Source organism: Drosophila novamexicana, unplaced genomic scaffold, assembly GCF_003285875.2.
Source record: "Drosophila novamexicana strain 15010-1031.04,08,12 unplaced genomic scaffold, DnovRS2.1 tig00001834-arrow-arrow-pilon, whole genome shotgun sequence".
NCBI classification, from domain to species: Eukaryota; Metazoa; Arthropoda; class Insecta; order Diptera; family Drosophilidae; genus Drosophila; species Drosophila novamexicana.
The window spans coordinates 1-10,547 of record NW_020824898.1 but is presented as its reverse complement, the minus strand read 5'-3'; positions in this window follow the sequence as shown (position 1 = coordinate 10,547).

Genomic DNA, 10,547 nt, shown 5'->3' with positions numbered 1-10,547 from the left:
CGAGATATACCAAAAAATCGTCAAAAAAGGCTGACATTACAAACACATCGGTTTTTGGTCAACAACTTTTTTGAACCCATCGATTTTTAATTTCTTTGAATGCAAATTGATAGTAGGGATCCGTACGAATGTAAAAAGGTATAATATTTCAAAATCAGGCGGTATTTACCCGAGATATTAAAAAAAAATCATCAAAAAAGTTTCAATTTTTGAACCGACCCCGATTTTGAAAAAAACGTGATGTAACCCCTTGCTTTTTTTTCGATTTGGGTCAAAATTTAGATTTTCAGTATTTTGATGCCAATTGATAGTACTGATCCTTACGAGTCGAAAATGGTATAAAATTCCAAAATCGGACATTATTTGGCCGAGATATACCAAAAAATCGTCAAAAAAGGCTGACATTACAAACACATCGGTTTTTGGTCAACAACTTTTTTGAACCCATCGATTTTTAATTTCTTTGAATGCAAATTGATAGTAGGGATCCGTACGAATGTAAAAAGGTATAATATTTCAAAATCAGGCGGTATTTACCCGAGATATTAAAAAAAAATCATCAAAAAAGTTTCAATTTTTGAACCGACCCCGATTTTGAAAAAAAACGTGATGTAACCCCTTGCTTTTTTTTCGATTTGGGTCAAAATTTAGATTTTCAGTATTTTGATGCAAATTGATAGTACTGATCCTTACGAGTCGAAAATGGTATAAAATTCCAAAATCGGACATTATTTGGCCGAGATATACCAAAAAATCGTCAAAAAAGGCTGACATTACAAACACATCGGTTTTTGGTCAACAACTTTTTTGAACCCATCGATTTTTAATTTCTTTGAATGCAAATTGATAGTAGGGATCCGTACGAATGTAAAAAGGTATAATATTTCAAAATCAGGCGGTATTTACCCGAGATATTAAAAAAAAATCATCAAAAAAGTTTCAATTTTTGAACCGACCCCGATTTTGAAAAAAAACGTGATGTAACCCCTTGCTTTTTTTTCGATTTGGGTCAAAATTTAGATTTTCAGTATTTTGATGCCAATTGATAGTACTGATCCTTACGAGTCGAAAATGGTATAAAATTCCAAAATCGGACATTATTTGGCCGAGATATACCAAAAAATCGTCAAAAAAGGCTGACATTACAAACACATCGGTTTTTGGTCAACAACTTTTTTGAACCCATCGATTTTTAATTTCTTTGAATGCAAATTGATAGTAGGGATCCGTACGAATGTAAAAAGGTATAATATTTCAAAATCAGGCGGTATTTACCCGAGATATTAAAAAAAATCATCAAAAAAGTTTCAATTTTTGAACCGACCCCGATTTTGAAAAAAACGTGATGTAACCCCTTGCTTTTTTTTCGATTTGGGTCAAAATTTAGATTTTCAGTATTTTGATGCCAATTGATAGTACTGATCCTTACGAGTCGAAAATGGTATAAAATTCCAAAATCGGACATTATTTGGCCGAGATATACCAAAAAATCGTCAAAAAAGGCTGACATTACAAACACATCGGTTTTTGGTCAACAACTTTTTTGAACCCATCGATTTTTAATTTCTTTGAATGCAAATTGATAGTAGGGATCCGTACGAATGTAAAAAGGTATAATATTTCAAAATCAGGCGGTATTTACCCGAGATATTAAAAAAAATCATCAAAAAAGTTTCAATTTTTGAACCGACCCCGATTTTGAAAAAAAACGTGATGTAACCCCTTGCTTTTTTTTCGATTTGGGTCAAAATTTAGATTTTCAGTATTTTGATGCAAATTGATAGTACTGATCCTTACGAGTCGAAAATGGTATAAAATTCCAAAATCGGACATTATTTGGCCGAGATATACCAAAAAATCGTCAAAAAAGGCTGACATTACAAACACATCGGTTTTTGGTCAACAACTTTTTTGAACCCATCGATTTTTAATTTCTTTGAATGCAAATTGATAGTAGGGATCCGTACGAATGTAAAAAGGTATAATATTTCAAAATCAGGCGGTATTTACCCGAGATATTAAAAAAAATCATCAAAAAAGTTTCAATTTTTGAACCGACCCCGATTTTGAAAAAAAACGTGATGTAACCCCTTGCTTTTTTTTCGATTTGGGTCAAAATTTAGATTTTCAGTATTTTGATGCCAATTGATAGTACTGATCCTTACGAGTCGAAAATGGTATAAAATTCCAAAATCGGACATTATTTGGCCGAGATATACCAAAAAATCGTCAAAAAAGGCTGACATTACAAACACATCGGTTTTTGGTCAACAACTTTTTTGAACCCATCGATTTTTAATTTCTTTGAATGCAAATTGATAGTAGGGATCCGTACGAATGTAAAAAGGTATAATATTTCAAAATCAGGCGGTATTTACCCGAGATATTAAAAAAAAATCATCAAAAAAGTTTCAATTTTTGAACCGACCCCGATTTTGAAAAAAACGTGATGTAACCCCTTGCTTTTTTTTCGATTTGGGTCAAAATTTAGATTTTCAGTATTTTGATGCCAATTGATAGTACTGATCCTTACGAGTCGAAAATGGTATAAAATTCCAAAATCGGACATTATTTGGCCGAGATATACCAAAAAATCGTCAAAAAAGGCTGACATTACAAACACATCGGTTTTTGGTCAACAACTTTTTTGAACCCATCGATTTTTAATTTCTTTGAATGCAAATTGATAGTAGGGATCCGTACGAATGTAAAAAGGTATAATATTTCAAAATCAGGCGGTATTTACCCGAGATATTAAAAAAAAATCATCAAAAAAGTTTCAATTTTTGAACCGACCCCGATTTTGAAAAAAAACGTGATGTAACCCCTTGCTTTTTTTTCGATTTGGGTCAAAATTTAGATTTTCAGTATTTTGATGCCAATTGATAGTACTGATCCTTACGAGTCGAAAATGGTATAAAATTCCAAAATCGGACATTATTTGGCCGAGATATACCAAAAAATCGTCAAAAAAGGCTGACATTACAAACACATCGGTTTTTGGTCAACAACTTTTTTGAACCCATCGATTTTTAATTTCTTTGAATGCAAATTGATAGTAGGGATCCGTACGAATGTAAAAAGGTATAATATTTCAAAATCAGGCGGTATTTACCCGAGATATTAAAAAAAATCATCAAAAAAGTTTCAATTTTTGAACCGACCCCGATTTTGAAAAAAACGTGATGTAACCCCTTGCTTTTTTTTCGATTTGGGTCAAAATTTAGATTTTCAGTATTTTGATGCCAATTGATAGTACTGATCCTTACGAGTCGAAAATGGTATAAAATTCCAAAATCGGACATTATTTGGCCGAGATATACCAAAAAATCGTCAAAAAAGGCTGACATTACAAACACATCGGTTTTTGGTCAACAACTTTTTTGAACCCATCGATTTTTAATTTCTTTGAATGCAAATTGATAGTAGGGATCCGTACGAATGTAAAAAGGTATAATATTTCAAAATCAGGCGGTATTTACCCGAGATATTAAAAAAAAATCATCAAAAAAGTTTCAATTTTTGAACCGACCCCGATTTTGAAAAAAACGTGATGTAACCCCTTGCTTTTTTTTCGATTTGGGTCAAAATTTAGATTTTCAGTATTTTGATGCCAATTGATAGTACTGATCCTTACGAGTCGAAAATGGTATAAAATTCCAAAATCGGACATTATTTGGCCGAGATATACCAAAAAATCGTCAAAAAAGGCTGACATTACAAACACATCGGTTTTTGGTCAACAACTTTTTTGAACCCATCGATTTTTAATTTCTTTGAATGCAAATTGATAGTAGGGATCCGTACGAATGTAAAAAGGTATAATATTTCAAAATCAGGCGGTATTTACCCGAGATATTAAAAAAAAATCATCAAAAAAGTTTCAATTTTTGAACCGACCCCGATTTTGAAAAAAAACGTGATGTAACCCCTTGCTTTTTTTTCGATTTGGGTCAAAATTTAGATTTTCAGTATTTTGATGCCAATTGATAGTACTGATCCTTACGAGTCGAAAATGGTATAAAATTCCAAAATCGGACATTATTTGGCCGAGATATACCAAAAAATCGTCAAAAAAGGCTGACATTACAAACACATCGGTTTTTGGTCAACAACTTTTTTGAACCCATCGATTTTTAATTTCTTTGAATGCAAATTGATAGTAGGGATCCGTACGAATGTAAAAAGGTATAATATTTCAAAATCAGGCGGTATTTACCCGAGATATTAAAAAAAAATCATCAAAAAAGTTTCAATTTTTGAACCGACCCCGATTTTGAAAAAAACGTGATGTAACCCCTTGCTTTTTTTTCGATTTGGGTCAAAATTTAGATTTTCAGTATTTTGATGCAAATTGATAGTACTGATCCTTACGAGTCGAAAATGGTATAAAATTCCAAAATCGGACATTATTTGGCCGAGATATACCAAAAAATCGTCAAAAAAGGCTGACATTACAAACACATCGGTTTTTGGTCAACAACTTTTTTGAACCCATCGATTTTTAATTTCTTTGAATGCAAATTGATAGTAGGGATCCGTACGAATGTAAAAAGGTATAATATTTCAAAATCAGGCGGTATTTACCCGAGATATTAAAAAAAAATCATCAAAAAAGTTTCAATTTTTGAACCGACCCCGATTTTGAAAAAAAACGTGATGTAACCCCTTGCTTTTTTTTCGATTTGGGTCAAAATTTAGATTTTCAGTATTTTGATGCAAATTGATAGTACTGATCCTTACGAGTCGAAAATGGTATAAAATTCCAAAATCGGACATTATTTGGCCGAGATATACCAAAAAATCGTCAAAAAAGGCTGACATTACAAACACATCGGTTTTTGGTCAACAACTTTTTTGAACCCATCGATTTTTAATTTCTTTGAATGCAAATTGATAGTAGGGATCCGTACGAATGTAAAAAGGTATAATATTTCAAAATCAGGCGGTATTTACCCGAGATATTAAAAAAAAATCATCAAAAAAGTTTCAATTTTTGAACCGACCCCGATTTTGAAAAAAAACGTGATGTAACCCCTTGCTTTTTTTTCGATTTGGGTCAAAATTTAGATTTTCAGTATTTTGATGCCAATTGATAGTACTGATCCTTACGAGTCGAAAATGGTATAAAATTCCAAAATCGGACATTATTTGGCCGAGATATACCAAAAAATCGTCAAAAAAGGCTGACATTACAAACACATCGGTTTTTGGTCAACAACTTTTTTGAACCCATCGATTTTTAATTTCTTTGAATGCAAATTGATAGTAGGGATCCGTACGAATGTAAAAAGGTATAATATTTCAAAATCAGGCGGTATTTACCCGAGATATTAAAAAAAATCATCAAAAAAGTTTCAATTTTTGAACCGACCCCGATTTTGAAAAAAAACGTGATGTAACCCCTTGCTTTTTTTTCGATTTGGGTCAAAATTTAGATTTTCAGTATTTTGATGCAAATTGATAGTACTGATCCTTACGAGTCGAAAATGGTATAAAATTCCAAAATCGGACATTATTTGGCCGAGATATACCAAAAAATCGTCAAAAAAGGCTGACATTACAAACACATCGGTTTTTGGTCAACAACTTTTTTGAACCCATCGATTTTTAATTTCTTTGAATGCAAATTGATAGTAGGGATCCGTACGAATGTAAAAAGGTATAATATTTCAAAATCAGGCGGTATTTACCCGAGATATTAAAAAAAAATCATCAAAAAAGTTTCAATTTTTGAACCGACCCCGATTTTGAAAAAAAACGTGATGTAACCCCTTGCTTTTTTTTCGATTTGGGTCAAAATTTAGATTTTCAGTATTTTGATGCCAATTGATAGTACTGATCCTTACGAGTCGAAAATGGTATAAAATTCCAAAATCGGACATTATTTGGCCGAGATATACCAAAAAATCGTCAAAAAAGGCTGACATTACAAACACATCGGTTTTTGGTCAACAACTTTTTTGAACCCATCGATTTTTAATTTCTTTGAATGCAAATTGATAGTAGGGATCCGTACGAATGTAAAAAGGTATAATATTTCAAAATCAGGCGGTATTTACCCGAGATATTAAAAAAAAATCATCAAAAAAGTTTCAATTTTTGAACCGACCCCGATTTTGAAAAAAAACGTGATGTAACCCCTTGCTTTTTTTTCGATTTGGGTCAAAATTTAGATTTTCAGTATTTTGATGCCAATTGATAGTACTGATCCTTACGAGTCGAAAATGGTATAAAATTCCAAAATCGGACATTATTTGGCCGAGATATACCAAAAAATCGTCAAAAAAGGCTGACATTACAAACACATCGGTTTTTGGTCAACAACTTTTTTGAACCCATCGATTTTTAATTTCTTTGAATGCAAATTGATAGTAGGGATCCGTACGAATGTAAAAAGGTATAATATTTCAAAATCAGGCGGTATTTACCCGAGATATTAAAAAAAATCATCAAAAAAGTTTCAATTTTTGAACCGACCCCGATTTTGAAAAAAACGTGATGTAACCCCTTGCTTTTTTTTCGATTTGGGTCAAAATTTAGATTTTCAGTATTTTGATGCCAATTGATAGTACTGATCCTTACGAGTCGAAAATGGTATAAAATTCCAAAATCGGACATTATTTGGCCGAGATATACCAAAAAATCGTCAAAAAAGGCTGACATTACAAACACATCGGTTTTTGGTCAACAACTTTTTTGAACCCATCGATTTTTAATTTCTTTGAATGCAAATTGATAGTAGGGATCCGTACGAATGTAAAAAGGTATAATATTTCAAAATCAGGCGGTATTTACCCGAGATATTAAAAAAAAATCATCAAAAAAGTTTCAATTTTTGAACCGACCCCGATTTTGAAAAAAAACGTGATGTAACCCCTTGCTTTTTTTTCGATTTGGGTCAAAATTTAGATTTTCAGTATTTTGATGCCAATTGATAGTACTGATCCTTACGAGTCGAAAATGGTATAAAATTCCAAAATCGGACATTATTTGGCCGAGATATACCAAAAAATCGTCAAAAAAGGCTGACATTACAAACACATCGGTTTTTGGTCAACAACTTTTTTGAACCCATCGATTTTTAATTTCTTTGAATGCAAATTGATAGTAGGGATCCGTACGAATGTAAAAAGGTATAATATTTCAAAATCAGGCGGTATTTACCCGAGATATTAAAAAAAAATCATCAAAAAAGTTTCAATTTTTGAACCGACCCCGATTTTGAAAAAAAACGTGATGTAACCCCTTGCTTTTTTTTCGATTTGGGTCAAAATTTAGATTTTCAGTGTTTTGATGCCAATTGATAGTACTGATCCTTACGAGTCGAAAATGGTATAAAATTCCAAAATCGGACATTATTTGGCCGAGATATACCAAAAAATCGTCAAAAAAGGCTGACATTACAAACACATCGGTTTTTGGTCAACAACTTTTTTGAACCCATCGATTTTTAATTTCTTTGAATGCAAATTGATAGTAGGGATCCGTACGAATGTAAAAAGGTATAATATTTCAAAATCAGGCGGTATTTACCCGAGATATTAAAAAAAAATCATCAAAAAAGTTTCAATTTTTGAACCGACCCCGATTTTGAAAAAAAACGTGATGTAACCCCTTGCTTTTTTTTCGATTTGGGTCAAAATTTAGATTTTCAGTATTTTGATGCAAATTGATAGTACTGATCCTTACGAGTCGAAAATGGTATAAAATTCCAAAATCGGACATTATTTGGCCGAGATATACCAAAAAATCGTCAAAAAAGGCTGACATTACAAACACATCGGTTTTTGGTCAACAACTTTTTTGAACCCATCGATTTTTAATTTCTTTGAATGCAAATTGATAGTAGGGATCCGTACGAATGTAAAAAGGTATAATATTTCAAAATCAGGCGGTATTTACCCGAGATATTAAAAAAAATCATCAAAAAAGTTTCAATTTTTGAACCGACCCCGATTTTGAAAAAAAACGTGATGTAACCCCTTGCTTTTTTTTCGATTTGGGTCAAAATTTAGATTTTCAGTATTTTGATGCCAATTGATAGTACTGATCCTTACGAGTCGAAAATGGTATAAAATTCCAAAATCGGACATTATTTGGCCGAGATATACCAAAAAATCGTCAAAAAAGGCTGACATTACAAACACATCGGTTTTTGGTCAACAACTTTTTTGAACCCATCGATTTTTAATTTCTTTGAATGCAAATTGATAGTAGGGATCCGTACGAATGTAAAAAGGTATAATATTTCAAAATCAGGCGGTATTTACCCGAGATATTAAAAAAAAATCATCAAAAAAGTTTCAATTTTTGAACCGACCCCGATTTTGAAAAAAACGTGATGTAACCCCTTGCTTTTTTTTCGATTTGGGTCAAAATTTAGATTTTCAGTATTTTGATGCAAATTGATAGTACTGATCCTTACGAGTCGAAAATGGTATAAAATTCCAAAATCGGACATTATTTGGCCGAGATATACCAAAAAATCGTCAAAAAAGGCTGACATTACAAACACATCGGTTTTTGGTCAACAACTTTTTTGAACCCATCGATTTTTAATTTCTTTGAATGCAAATTGATAGTAGGGATCCGTACGAATGTAAAAAGGTATAATATTTCAAAATCAGGCGGTATTTACCCGAGATATTAAAAAAAATCATCAAAAAAGTTTCAATTTTTGAACCGACCCCGATTTTGAAAAAAACGTGATGTAACCCCTTGCTTTTTTTTCGATTTGGGTCAAAATTTAGATTTTCAGTAGTTTTGATGCCAATTGATAGTACTGATCCTTACGAGTCGAAAATGGTATAAAATTCCAAAATCGGACATTATTTGGCCGAGATATACCAAAAAATCGTCAAAAAAGGCTGACATTACAAACACATCGGTTTTTGGTCAACAACTTTTTTGAACCCATCGATTTTTAATTTCTTTGAATGCAAATTGATAGTAGGGATCCGTACGAATGTAAAAAGGTATAATATTTCAAAATCAGGCGGTATTTACCCGAGATATTAAAAAAAATCATCAAAAAAGTTTCAATTTTTGAACCGACCCCGATTTTGAAAAAAAACGTGATGTAACCCCTTGCTTTTTTTTCGATTTGGGTCAAAATTTAGATTTTCAGTATTTTGATGCCAATTGATAGTACTGATCCTTACGAGTCGAAAATGGTATAAAATTCCAAAATCGGACATTATTTGGCCGAGATATACCAAAAAATCGTCAAAAAAGGCTGACATTACAAACACATCGGTTTTTGGTCAACAACTTTTTTGAACCCATCGATTTTTAATTTCTTTGAATGCAAATTGATAGTAGGGATCCGTACGAATGTAAAAAGGTATAATATTTCAAAATCAGGCGGTATTTACCCGAGATATTAAAAAAAATCATCAAAAAAGTTTCAATTTTGAACCGACCCCGATTTTGAAAAAAACGTGATGTAACCCCTTGCTTTTTTTTCGATTTGGGTCAAAATTTAGATTTTCAGTATTTTGATGCCAATTGATAGTACTGATCCTTACGAGTCGAAAATGGTATAAAATTCCAAAATCGGACATTATTTGGCCGAGATATACCAAAAAATCGTCAAAAAAGGCTGACATTACAAACACATCGGTTTTTGGTCAACAACTTTTTTGAACCCATCGATTTTTAATTTCTTTGAATGCAAATTGATAGTAGGGATCCGTACGAATGTAAAAAGGTATAATATTTCAAAATCAGGCGGTATTTACCCGAGATATTAAAAAAAAATCATCAAAAAAGTTTCAATTTTTGAACCGACCCCGATTTTGAAAAAAAACGTGATGTAACCCCTTGCTTTTTTTTCGATTTGGGTCAAAATTTAGATTTTCAGTATTTTGATGCCAATTGATAGTACTGATCCTTACGAGTCGAAAATGGTATAAAATTCCAAAATCGGACATTATTTGGCCGAGATATACCAAAAAATCGTCAAAAAAGGCTGACATTACAAACACATCGGTTTTTGGTCAACAACTTTTTTGAACCCATCGATTTTTAATTTCTTTGAATGCAAATTGATAGTAGGGATCCGTACGAATGTAAAAAGGTATAATATTTCAAATCAGGCGGTATTTACCCGAGATATTAAAAAAAAAATCATCAAAAAGTTTCAATTTTTGAACGACCCGATTTTGAAAAAAACGTGGATGTAACCCCTTGCTTTTTTTTCGATTTTGGTCAAAAATTTAGATTTTCAGTGTTTTGATGCCAATTGATAGTACTGATCCTTACGAGTCGAAAATGGTATAAAATTCCAAAATCGGACATTATTTGGCCGAGATATACCAAAAATCGTCAAAAAAGGCTGACATTAACAAACACATCGGTTTTTGGTAAACAACTTTTTTTGAACCATCGATTTTTAATTTCTTTGATGCAAACTTGATAGTAGGATCCGTACGAATATGTAAAAAGGTATAATATTCAAAATCAGGCGGTATTTACCCGAGATATTAAAAAAAATCTATCAAAAAAGGTTTCAAATTCTTGAACCCGACCCCGATTTTGAAAAA